At 42.9% G+C, this 12,945-nt stretch overlaps 1 protein-coding gene across 1 annotated transcript in view; it reads left to right on the plus strand.

Moving 5' to 3' along the window:
* Positions 1–402: 402 nt before the first annotated feature.
* The window catches only part of LOC142194808 (serine/threonine-protein kinase 38), a 432,602-nt gene continuing 420,059 nt past the window's right edge, over positions 403–12,945 (plus strand). Inside the window, exon 1 of the mRNA XM_075264178.1 lies at positions 403–410. The gene's annotated coding sequence lies outside the window, so the exon portion shown is untranslated. The remainder of the gene's footprint in view (positions 411–12,945) is intronic.

Below are 12,945 nucleotides of genomic sequence, written 5' to 3' on the forward strand. Positions count from 1 at the left end.
ACATACCTCCCTCCAACCGGGACCACGGGACACGTCACCGAAATCGTGAATGTCCTGCGGAAATCGGGATGGTTGGGAGGTATGAGCACCTGAGTGGCACTCAAATAGTTTAAAGCTACAATTATTCAGAAAGAATAGAGTAGTAGGGTCAGTACTTTAACTTCTAAGTAAGGCTGGGGTCACATCAGTGTTCGCTGACCGTGGATTCCGTTCCCCATTCCACTTAATAAATGCGGAGAGAAAAGTCCTGCAAGCATTTTTCGGACGGAAAATCGGCGGACACCATTATAGTCCATGGGGTCCGCAGGTTTCCATGGATAACTGCTTTTTAAATTGAAGAATGGTAACCCCAACGCAGCTGTGAACCTAGCGCCACTGAAACACTGTTTAATTAAAGCTATATATAGTTGGTCTGCCCTGTGTAATTAACTTTAAGGATTTAACTGAAGTCTTTACATCAGATTTGTTTCATCATGTTCATTGCCACCTCCTATGTAAGATAAGATAAGAGATAAGATAATCCTTTAATAGTCCCACAGTGGGGAAATTTCAGTATGTTTCAGCTGCATAGTAATACAGATACATGATAATACACAGTAAATATTGCAGAAGTAGTAGACACACATATGCTGAGACTGTAACTTCACTTGCTAAGATTCATGGGTCAACTAGTATGAATATACACATATATATATATATATATATATATATATATATATATATATATATATATATATATATATATATTGGTACTGGCTTGACGTGCTCAACCAGTTTGTGCCAATTAACCAGTGACAGACAATTACAGGTTGCAGTGATGACTTCTTCACAAACAGCTCATGACTGCTGACTCCATTCTGGTTCTCTACTGCAGTAAGGCCCTTCAGGGTTTTTTTTTTTTGACTATTGTACTACTGGGTTTTGTCAAAACTAGCCACATCTGGGGGAGTTAAAAACTCCTCCCTTCCTTTCTCCTACCCATCTCCTTACTCCTTCCTTGGCTCATCCGCACTGCTCTTCTCTTCTGGATGTTTAGACCATTTGTATGCAGTCATCTTCTGGTGAAAGGTGAAGACTACATGAGAGATGTTTCCCTTCACCAGCAGATGGCAGACAGCTGATGGTCAGTTTCTTCATGACTGGAGCAGTCCTGTTCTTCTGTGCCCACCACCATTATAAAAGATATCCAGTAAATATGTTTATATGTGTCACTAGGTACTAGGTATATATATATCATGGCCATGAATCTCCACTAATACAAAACCCTGTGTACATCTCAGGCCTCGTTCACATCTGCGTTGGTAATCCATTCGGGGGAGTCCGCATGGGGACCCCCCCGAACGGAACATCAAACGCACTGGCAAGCAGTGTGCCAGTGAAAACACACAGACCCCATAGACTATAATGGGGTCCTTTTGCTTGCTGCGAGATCTCCACAGGGAGCATGCGGACAGGAAAGTAGTTCACAATCTACTTTCCTGTCCGCATGACTCATGCGGAGATCTTGCGGCAAGCATACGGACTTGCAAATGCATTCAGTAGTCCCCATGCGGACTACCCGAACAGATTACTGAACGCAGTTGTGAACGAGGCCTCACTGATGACAATGATTCCTATTTATTCGGACGCAGGTAATAGATAAGTAGTGAAAGTTTTAGGCCGGGGTTACACATAGCATAAACACCACGATTTGGCATTTACAATTTTTTTTTTTTACAGTTTTCCTATATATAACTTTACACACTTTTAAAAGATGAAATATTATTTTGTAAGTTGGAACAATACTCGGCATTCCTTTACTTTTTCAGAAACAAATCCCACACAATTATAGCAAGTGGTCTATAATGAGTAAAAGAGAGGAAGAGAAATGGGCAGCTTAATGCAGTAATCCATCTATCATCCTAATTAACCACATTTGACAAACCAGGAAGATACGCCAATGACACCAAACAATTTCTGTTTATGTATCTGGGCAATATATTCTGCTCTTTACATAAACTTCCACTGGACAAAGGCCAGAGAGTGTGAGAGAAAGGATTGTGTATCTGCCAGATTCATTCTTCTGCAAGCATCTTGGAAATGCATGTGTGGTTTTGCCTAAATTTTACTAATCATTACTTGTATTTGATAAATTGTGGTTGCGCACAGCTGTGGTTGACATCCACGTATCCTTTATTTCTCAAATCAAGGTCTATTACACACTTTTATTATTCATTTACTATTATTATTACTACTAATAAATAATTCTAAAATAGGCTTTCTTGTTACCAACCAGCAGGTGACATAAAGACATTGCAAAATACCACTATTCATTCTATGCCTTGTACTTTGCAAAATATGCATCAGAAAAAAAACAAAACACTGCATCTTCAAGTACCAGGAATGAAAATTATATTTAGTTTATTCTCATCCACACATTTCGGAATAAAAATGCAGCATGCAGAAAAAAGATCCCATTGAAGTAAATGGGAGATTTTTTTTTCAGAATTTTTTTCTGAAATTCCACACCAAATTCCTCACCATTTTCCTCCATGTGAATGGACCCTTCGGCCGGGTTCAGACTGGGTATTTTGGACCAGAATTTCACACGGAGGCCGCCTCGGGTTCCGGTCCAAAATTTAGTAGACACGGCTGGATGCCGAAGCAATGTATCGGCATCCAGTCGTGGCACTCCAATCCGGATTAGCCCAAATGAATGGGCCTAGTCGGGAGTGTCTTCAGGTGGATGTCGCGAGATGAATCCGCCTGAAAGAATGTGCACGTCGCTGCTTTTTTCTGGGAGTTGGAACAAACGGCTCCCGGAAAAAGAACTGACTGGATCTCATTGAAATCAATGGAAGACGTTTTTTTGGTCAGGATTTTGAGGCGGATTCGGCCTCAAAATCCTGACCAAAATACTTTGTGTGAACTCAGCCTAAGGGTATGTTCACACGGGGCTTTTTGGATTGGAACCTGAGGTGGAACCTGAGGCGGAGGCATCCGATCCAAAAACCGGGTAGCCACGACTGAAAGCTGGTGCACTGCATTGGCATCCAGCCGCGCACTCTGCTCCGGATTAGGCCCAATGAAAACACCTGAGCGAATACAGCCTCAAAACCATGACCAAAAAACTCTGTGTGGATAAGTTCACACAGATTTTTTTGTTCAGGGTTTTGAGGACGTAATCGCCTCAAAACCCTGACCAAAAACACGGCTCCCATTGAAATCAGGAAGCGAGATGCTTATTCTTCGGGCCGAGTTGCCTCGCGATTCGGCCTGAAGAAACTCCACCCTATGGACTAGGCACATTCATTGGGCCTAATCCGGAGCGGAGTGCGCGGCTGGATGCCAATCCAGTGCACCAACTTTCAGTCGCGGCGACTCGTTCTTTGGATCGGAACCTGAGGCGGCATTTTTTTTGCTGTGGTGCCTAAGCCTAAAGTTTTTGCAACTAAGTGTCTCCCTTTTAAGATAAGATAAGATAATCCTTTAATAGTCCCACAGTGGGGAAATTTCAGTATGTTTCAGCTGCATAGTAATACAGATACATGATAATACACAGTAAATATTACAGAAGTAGTAGACACACATATGCTGAGAAAGATATACTAGGAGTCCATAGCATCTAAGGAACAGAGAAGAAAGAAGGAGGACATTCATAATCATTAGTTCTCTGTGCGGAGTGATCTTCGCTTGGTCTGATGTAGATTATACAGCCTGGTCGCGGTTGGAAGGAAGGACTTGCAATAGCGCTCCTTCTCACACTTGGGGTGAAGCAGACGGTCACTTACAGTGCTGCCAAGTGCCATCCAGGTCTCATACATGGGGTGGGATTTGTTCTCCCGCATGGAGGTCACCACGGACAGTATCCTTCTGTCACCCACCACCTGTACTGGGTCCAAGGGGCTCCCCAGGACAGAGCTTTTAGCTAATTTTCTGTTCATTCCCTATCATTAAAATGCAAGATATGTTCAAAATGGGTGCATGAGGGAGGGTGTTGGCTTTCTTTACATAGTGGATGGAGTGGGGAGGAATTCACACAACTTTCCAAGCTTTTACACTACGCTGAAGATTCTCAAAGATGAGAATATGAGAATATTTATTTCTGAATAAATGCTTGTGTTATTACTGATCACATTTCTTATTAGTCCCAAGTAAGCTTTCTTATTGTGCCCAGATTTATTTGTGTGTGTGTGATATTTTCAGCTGTATCATGACCTAGATTTGGAGTCTTGTGTCGCTAAAACTCATATATTATGGTCACTTGGGTTTTTGACTCAGCTATTGGTTTGCTATTTTATAATTTCCTTGCATGTAAAGAAAGCAGTTACTGCCATTAGTAGTTATATTGGAAATGGAAGGGGAAAGACTGCTCCTTATTGCATATGCACCCTGTTTTAGACAGAAATGTAAAATGTGCTGCAGCCATAATGGGGCTAATAGTAATATAAAACTGATAAGACACCATATATGAAGGTTTACACAGTCATAGAAGAGCAGCAAGACCCTGCACATACACTGTGTTCCAAATTATTATGCAAATAATATTTTCTCATATTTTCAAAAATTACATATATGAATTGCAGTTATTGTAATTTTCCAGTCATCAACTATTAGAGTACAATTGAAAGGTTTTTGAACAAACTGCCTATGATAACAGTATATTTTAATTAAAAAAACCACAAAATGCACTCAAAATGCATGTTCTAAATTATTATGCACAGCAGAGTTTTCAACTTTTTTATTTTTATAAAGAACAAAAAAATGGTCATTTGTGAAATTATAAGCATTAGCAGGTTATTACAAACTGAAATCAAACAGTTTTCAAGTCAAAACTTTATTCTAGGTGATGTTACATTTGCACATAGGACCCCTTGATCGAAAGGAGCTTCTGAACTCTGTTGTCCATTGAATTTGTCAGGTTTTGGATGGTTTCTGCTTCAATTGTTTTGCATGAGAACTGAATACCCTCCCAGAGCTGTTGCTTAGATGTGAACTGCCTCCCGCCATTATAGACACTCCTTTTGATGATGCTCCAGAGGTTCTCAATGGCCCAGAAACGTGTCAGCCATGATTATTTATTAGACACTTTTGGGGAGTTTGTTCACTGGCACTTTTTTGTACTTGTAATCATTTATTTTAAATTCTAAATAATGAAATAAAGAAGAAGTTTTATAAAATATAAAGGCGTGCGGACCAACTTTCCTCTTGTATCTGTATACTTAATTAGTCTATCTAACTTCCTTTTTATCGAAAACAGCCTCACGTACTGAGCCACAACCAAAAAGTAATGCAATAAAGAACACGGCAGAAACGCATTGTGTACTTGGTGGAGATTGTGGACCCTCTTTAAGCATTACATAGCTCTTATGGAGATCAAATGTTGTCCATTTAATTCAAGGATGTTGTAGGTCTAGTCAACCAAGATGGTCTTTATAGTCACTTTATGTTGTGGCAACCAGTGGGGATGCCCTGAATAGAGGACTCCCATATATTACCAGGGTTTTCGAAGATTTTATTTTTATGGCCTATACTTAAATACAGTTAAAGGGGTATTTCCATATCTCTTGTTCTGCAGCCTGCAGGGCTCTGTGTTCTCTTCACTTCCTGGATTTCTCGACACATTGGTGGGCGGGGTTTCACTTGCTCTGCTATCTGCTATATATGTCTGCAGTGAGTAATGAGGGATTGGTTGTAAAAGCATTACCACAGTATAAAGCTGATGTGGAAATTGATGTAGCAGAGCTGGATTTGAGTCAGCTTGCATTACATACAGAGATAACAGACTCCTTATCTCAGCCCTTATCAGCCAAATTCAATTAAAGAGGACCTTTCACCATTTTGCCCACAGGCAGTTCTATATACTGCCGGAAAGCTGACTATATACTGTCTCTGGCTAACTGTCAGAAACGCCCTTCTGACCATAGAAGAGCTACGGTACCGGACCGTAAGCTCTTCACACCGTGCACAGATCGGGAAAGCCGACAGTGCGCTGAACTCAGCGCACTGTCAGCTTTCCGGCAGTATATAGAACTACCTGTGGGCAAAATGGTGAAAGGTCCTCTTTAAACTGGCTGATAAGTGGAAAAGCTGAAGATAGACAGCACAGTAATCCCGGAGCTCTCACCTCCCCCCTCCCCTATCTGAGGAGCTCCGTTGCTTGTCAGCCCCTCCCTCCCAACTGAGAGCAGGCAGCTAAGTCACTTGGGAAATGAGCAGATAAGCCCAGTGGCCATAGAAAGGCAGTGTCAACAATGAAGTGAATAAATTAAGATAGTGGCCAAACAAAGCAGTTTTGATAAAGAAATGATAAAGAAATGTATTTAGGAAAAGTCTTAAATCCACATAAACTAGCAGTATAGATAGGATGTTTTTCATGGGACAACCCCTTTAAGTGCTGTAGTTAACTATCTTGAGCAGATGTATAGGTTTTCAATAGATCAAGAGTCTTAAGGATTGTGCCTCAGTCTCATGATTAGTGGGGGTCACATCTGTTAGACCCCCACAGGATAAACAGATCACTTACCTATGTATAGGTGATAAGTTGCGGACTTGGCTTGAGACAACTCGATTAACAGACAGTTGTGTCTGTTGCTATTGTCCGTTACAAAATTTCAGCAATGGACACTAGCTAACTGTCACAAATCCTTTAAAAATTCCATTGATTTCCATGGGATTTACCAGATCTGTCACATATCCGTTATTTTTCATGGATAAAAAATCCTGCATGCAGGACTTTTGTGTCTGTGAAAAATAAAGGTTTCATGATGGTCGTCTAGCGTCCATTATGTTTTTTTTAACAATAATGTCTATCAGTTATGGACAGTAACGGACGGGTGTACATTATGCTGTCTGCTATTACTTTCCTTTTTTTTTCTATGCATGCTCAGAAAGCAAAAACAAAAAAAAGCAAAAAAAAAAAATGGACGGTAAAAAACAGACACTAACGGACACTAAATGATGCATTAAATGGAACAGTTATAAAAATGGACACATTACCATCAGTGTCCATTAATGTGTTTAAAAAAAAAATAAAAATTTTTTAACAGATACTATCAGAACAAACATCCAATGGTAGTGTGAAGCCACCTTAAGTACTTTTAAATAATTTGGTGTATCTGTGCGCAATGTTAACTTGAGGATACTTTTGTACGTGGCATAACTTTGGTTTGTCAATGTCTCTGCCATCCTGATTATCAGTAAAAATAAACATTTGTTCCCCTGGAATCAATATCAGTACTTAGAGATAATCAATACGTGGTGCTGTCAAAATACACAAAGAAATAAAAAACTTAGATTTAATCATTTAATAACATTAATTAAATTAATTAATTAAGATTTTTTTTTTAAATTCACTATATTATAATTGTCCAACAAAATGAATGGCAGCTTTTTTTCACTATCAAAGCATATGCAAAAAGCCCTCTATTTAAAATCACTCTGCCATTAGCATCAGTGGGAGTCAGTATATCTCTTTAATATTAAGTATATGTAACTTGGGATGTGCATCATCCAATGGAGTCTGTATGACGGAATCGGAGCCATGCAGAATCATAATCCAAGTATTTCCACTAAGGAAAGTGGAATTTTTCCATTAATAATATAGGTCCCCTATCCACTGAATAGGCTTAAATGTTCCTCTTTTTGCTCAATGCAAATGGAGAAGTGATACATATGTACAGTGGGGCAAAAAAGTATTTAGTCAGTCACCAATAGTGCAAGTTCCACCACTTAAAAAGATGAGAGGCGTCTGTAATTTACATCATAGGTAGACCTCAACTATGAGAGACAAAATGAGAAAACAAATCCAGAAAATCACATTGTCTGATTTTGTAAAAATTTATTTGCAAATTATGGTGGAAAATAAGTATTTGGTCAGTAACAAAATTTCATCTCAATACTTTGTTATATATCCTTTGTTGGCAATGACAGAGGTCAAACGTTTTCTGTAAGGTCTTCACAAGGTTGGCATACACTGTTGTTGGTACGTTGGCCCATTCCTCCATGCAGATCTCCTCTAGAGCAGTGATGTTTTGGGGTTGTCGCTTGGTAACACGGACTTTCAACTCCCTCCAAAGGTTTTCTATGGGGTTGAGATCTGGAGACTGGCTAGGCCACTCCAGGACCTTGAAATGCTTCTTACAAAGCCACTCCTTCATTGCCCTGGCGGTGTGCTTTGGATCATTGTCATGTTGAAAGACCCAGCCATGTTTCATCTTCAATGCCCTTGCTGATGGAAGGAGGTTTGCACTCAAAATCTCACGATACATGGCCCCATTCATTCTTTGATGTACCCAGATCAGTCGTCCTGGCCCCTTTGCAGAGAAACAGCCCCAAAGCATTATGTTTCCACCCCCATGCTTTACAGTAGGTATGGTGTTTGATGGATGCAACTCAGTATTCTTTTTCCTCCAAACACAAAAAGTTGTGTTTCTACCAAACAGTTCCAGATTGGTTTCATCAGACCATAGGACATTCTCCCAATACTCTTCTGGATCATCCAAATGCTCTCTAGCAAACTTCAGACGGGCCCGGACATGTACTGGCTTAAGCAGTGGGACACGTCTGGCACTGCAGGATCTGAGTCCCTGGTGGCGTAGTGTGTTACTGATGGTAGGCTTTGTTACATTGGTCCCAACTCTCTGCAGTTCATTCACTAGGTCCCCCTGCGTGGTTCTGGGATTTTTGCTCACCGTTCTTGTGATCATTTTGACCCCACGGGGTGAGATTTTGCATGGAGCCCCAGATCGAGGGAAATTATCAGTGGTCTTGTATGTCTTCCATTTTCTAATTATTGCTCCCACAGTTGATTTCTTCAATCCAAGCTGGATGCCTATTGCAGATTCAGTCTTCCCAGCCTGGTGCAGGGCTACAATTTTGTTTCTGGTGTCCTTTGACAGCTCTTTGGTCTTCACCATAGTGGAGTTTGGAGTCTGACTGTTTGAGGGTGTGCACAGGTGTCTTTTTATACTGATAACAAGTTTAAACAGGTGCCATTACTACAGGTAATGAGTGGAGGAAAGAGGAGACTCTTAAAGAAGAAGTTACAGGTCTGTGAGAGCCAGAAATCGATTGTTTGTAGGTGACCAAATACTTATTTTCCACCATAATTTGCAAATAAATTCTTACAAAATCAGACAATGTGATTTTCTGGATTTGTTTTCACATTTTGTCTCTCATAGTTGAGGTCTACCTATGATGTAAATTACAGACGCCTCTCATCTTTTTAAGTGCTGGAACTTGCACTATTGGTGACTGACTAAATACTTTTTTGCCCCACTGTATGGCCAGTGCTCAATGTACTGAAAGAGCAATCTGCAGCAGCTTTATAGGCTTGAATGGAGTGAAGCCCTGCATGCAATTGCTCTGTTGATATTGAGTACACAGGAGGAAACCCTGTTAGGCCTGGTTCATATCAGTGTTTGGGTTTCCGTTTGTGGAGTCTGCTTGGGGACCCCTAGAACAGAAACCTATACGCATAGTAAGGGCCCCTTCACACAGAGTATATGCTGGCTGATTCGGAATGTGTAAACGTTCCAAATCAGCGGCATTTAAAACAGATCCCATTGCTTTCTATGGGAGCTGGCATACGTGCACTCCCCATGGAAATGAATGGAAAAAAGCAGCCCATTTATTTCTATGGGGAGCGTACGTATGCCGGCTCCCATAGAAAGCAATGGGACCTGTTTTAAACGCCGCTGATTTGGAACGTTTACACATTCCGAATCAGCCAGCGTATCCTCTGTGTGAAGGTGCCCTAAAGCAGTTTACTGGGAAAACACACAGACCCCATAGACTATAATGAAGTCCATGTGGTTTCCGCACAAAGCAAGTGAAGAAAAAAAGTGCTGCTTGCAGGGCTTTTCTCTTTGCATTTTTCAAGCAGATTTGCGAACAGAAAACCTGAACGTACTTCAAATGCTGGTTTGAACCCAGTCTTAGAAACAGGGACCTCATGCTGTATCACATGATCCTGTTCAGAGCTGATGACTGGAGACTGGAGAGGACTCATGTGATTCCACAGAACATGAACGTGATTGACAATCACTTTCACATGCTGTTGTGCAAATGGAACAGACAACAGATGGAAATTATTGGCAATTATGGAGACACACTCAATAAAGGAGGGGTTCTGCAGGTGGGGACCACAGACCACATCTCAGTACCAATGCTTTCTGGCTGATGTTTTGGTCACTTTTGAATGTTGGTTGTGCTTTCACACTTGTGGTAGCATGAGACGGACTCTACAATCCACACAAGTGGCTCAGGTAGTGCAGCTCATCTAGGATGGCATTTCAATACGCGCTAAGGAAAGAAGGTTTGCTGTGTCTGTCAGCGTAGCGTCCAGAGGCTGGAGGTGCTACCAGGAGACAGGCCAGTACACCAGGAGACATGGAGGGGGCCATAGGAGGGAAACAACTCAGCAACAGAACCGCTACCTCCGCCTTTGTGCAAGGAGGAACAGTAGGAGCACTGCCAGAGCCCTGCAAAATGACCTCTAGCAGGCCACAAATGTGCATGTGTCTGCACAAACGGTTAGAAACTGGCTCATTAGGCTGGTATGAGGGCCCGATGTCCACAGATGGGGGTTGTGCTCACAGCCCAACACCGTGCAGGCCACTTGGCATTTTCCACAGAACACCAGGATTGGCAACTTCGCCACTGGCGCCCTGTGCTCTTCACAGATGAAAGCAGGTTCACACTGAGCACATGTGACTGATGTGACAGAGTCTGGAGACGCCATGGAGAATGATCTGCTGCCTGCAACGTCCTTCAGCAGTGGGTTAGTAATGGTGTGGGGTGGCATTTCTTTGGAGGGTCATAGAGCCCTCCATGTGCTCGCCAGAGGTAGCCTGACTGCCATTATATATTGAGAGGAGATCCTCAGACCCCTTGTGAGACCATATGCTGGTGCGGTTGGCCTTGGGTTACTCCTAATGCAGGACAATGCCAGACCTCCTGTGGCTGGAGTGTGTCAGCAGTTCCTGCAAGATGAAGGCATTGAAGTTATGGACTGGCCCGCCTGTTCCCCAGACCTGAATCCGATTGAGCACTTCTGGGACATCATGTCTTGCTCCATCCACCAACATCACGTTGTACCACAGACTGTCCAGAAGTTGGCAGATGCTTTAGTCCAGGTCTGGGAGGAGATGCCTCAGGAAACCATCCGCAACCTCATCAGGAGCATGCCCAGGCATTGTAGGGAGGTCATACAGGCACGTGGAGGCCACACTACTACTGAGCCTCATTTTGACATTTTTTTAAGGACATTACATCTAAGTTGGATCAGCCTGTAGTGTGTTTTTCCACTTTAATTTTGGTGGTGACTCCAAATCCAGGCCTCCATTGATTAATAAATTTGATTAACATTGATGATTTTTGTGTGATTTTGTTGTCACATTCAACTTTGTACAGAACAAAGTATTCAATGAGAATATTTCATTCATTCAGATCTAGGATGTGTTATTTGAGTGTTTCCTTTATTGTTTGAGCAGTGTATATACATTTACCTTTAAAGCAACCCTCCAGATCTCCATATAATTTAACATCACTTCAGAAATGTATATTTAAAGGGGCTCTATCACTGGGAAAAGTCATTTTTAACTAAACACATGCTTGCATAGGCTTTAGAAAGGCTATTCCACACTTACCTTTTGTATGTAGATTGCTTCAGTGGTGTCTGAATAAGTCCGTTTTTATTCATATGCTAATGAGCTTCCAGCCAGCTCAGGAAGTTCGCAGCAGCCCCTTCTCTCCTATTATCTTCTATGTGTGTGAAGCAAACAGGAAGCGAGTCATCAGCAGCAGTCTCCCATAGAAAACAGCAGAGAGGTGTGCACCATCTATCGTGCACTAGTCTAATTAGCATATGAATATAAACGGACTTATTCAGAAACAACTGAGGCAATCTACATACAAAAGGTAGGTGTGAAATAGACTTTTTAAAGGCTATGCAAAGGTGTGATTAGTTAAAAATGACTTTTCCTAGTGATAGAGCCCCTTTAAAGTACCTGGTGCCCTCCTTTCTAGTCCTTTTGATGTTAGCAGCAGGGGCGGATCCAGGGCCGGGCGAGCCTAGCGGCCCCGCGGCCCGGCCCTAACAAGATGGTCCCGTCCGGTCAGCCTTGGCATAGTCGGGCAAGTGCCGGGGCCCACAGAGCCTCTGGGGGCCCCCCGCCACTTGCCTGTCACGATTTCAGCTCATCGGTGTCCATCCGCCGATGAGCTGAATACATACGCGATGCAGGAGCTGTGAGATCAGCTCCTGCTTTAAAGCTCCGGCCCGGCTTGCGTGTGTAGGCGCGATGACGTCATCACATCACGCTTACACACGCAAGCCGGGCCGCAGCTAAGCAGGAGCTGAGGTCACAGCTCCTGCATCGCGTATGTGACTGGAGAGAGAGAGAGGAGCGTCGGGGGAACGATGGAAGGTGAGTGATAGAAGGTGAGTGTAAGTGTTTGTTTTGTATTAAATATTAAGGTGGAACATAATGAAGGGGGCCCATGAAACTGGGGGGCAAATGAAGGGGAGGGGGGGAACGGCATGACACTGGGGATGATGAAGGGGGTGGGGAGAGAACGGCATGAAACTGGGGACAAAGATGGAGGGGGCCCAAAGAAACTGGGGGGCAAATGAAGGGGAGGGGGGAACAGCATGACACTAGGGCAGATGGAGGGGGGAGAACAGCATGACACTGGGGCAGATGGAGGGGGGGAGAACAGCATGACACTGGGGCAGATGAAGGGGGGAGAATGGCATGACACTGGGGCAGATGGAGGGGGAGAACAGCATGACACTGGGGCAGATGAAGGGGGGGGGAACGGCATGACACTGGGGCAGATGAAGGGGGAGAGAACAGCATGACACTGTGGCAAATGAAGGGGGGAGAATAGCATGACACTGGGGTGGATGGAGGGGGGAGAACAACATGACACTGGGGCAGATGAAGGGGCGAGAACGGCATG

This window comes from Leptodactylus fuscus, chromosome 2, assembly GCF_031893055.1.
Source record: "Leptodactylus fuscus isolate aLepFus1 chromosome 2, aLepFus1.hap2, whole genome shotgun sequence".
NCBI lineage: Eukaryota > Metazoa > Chordata > Amphibia > Anura > Leptodactylidae > Leptodactylus > Leptodactylus fuscus.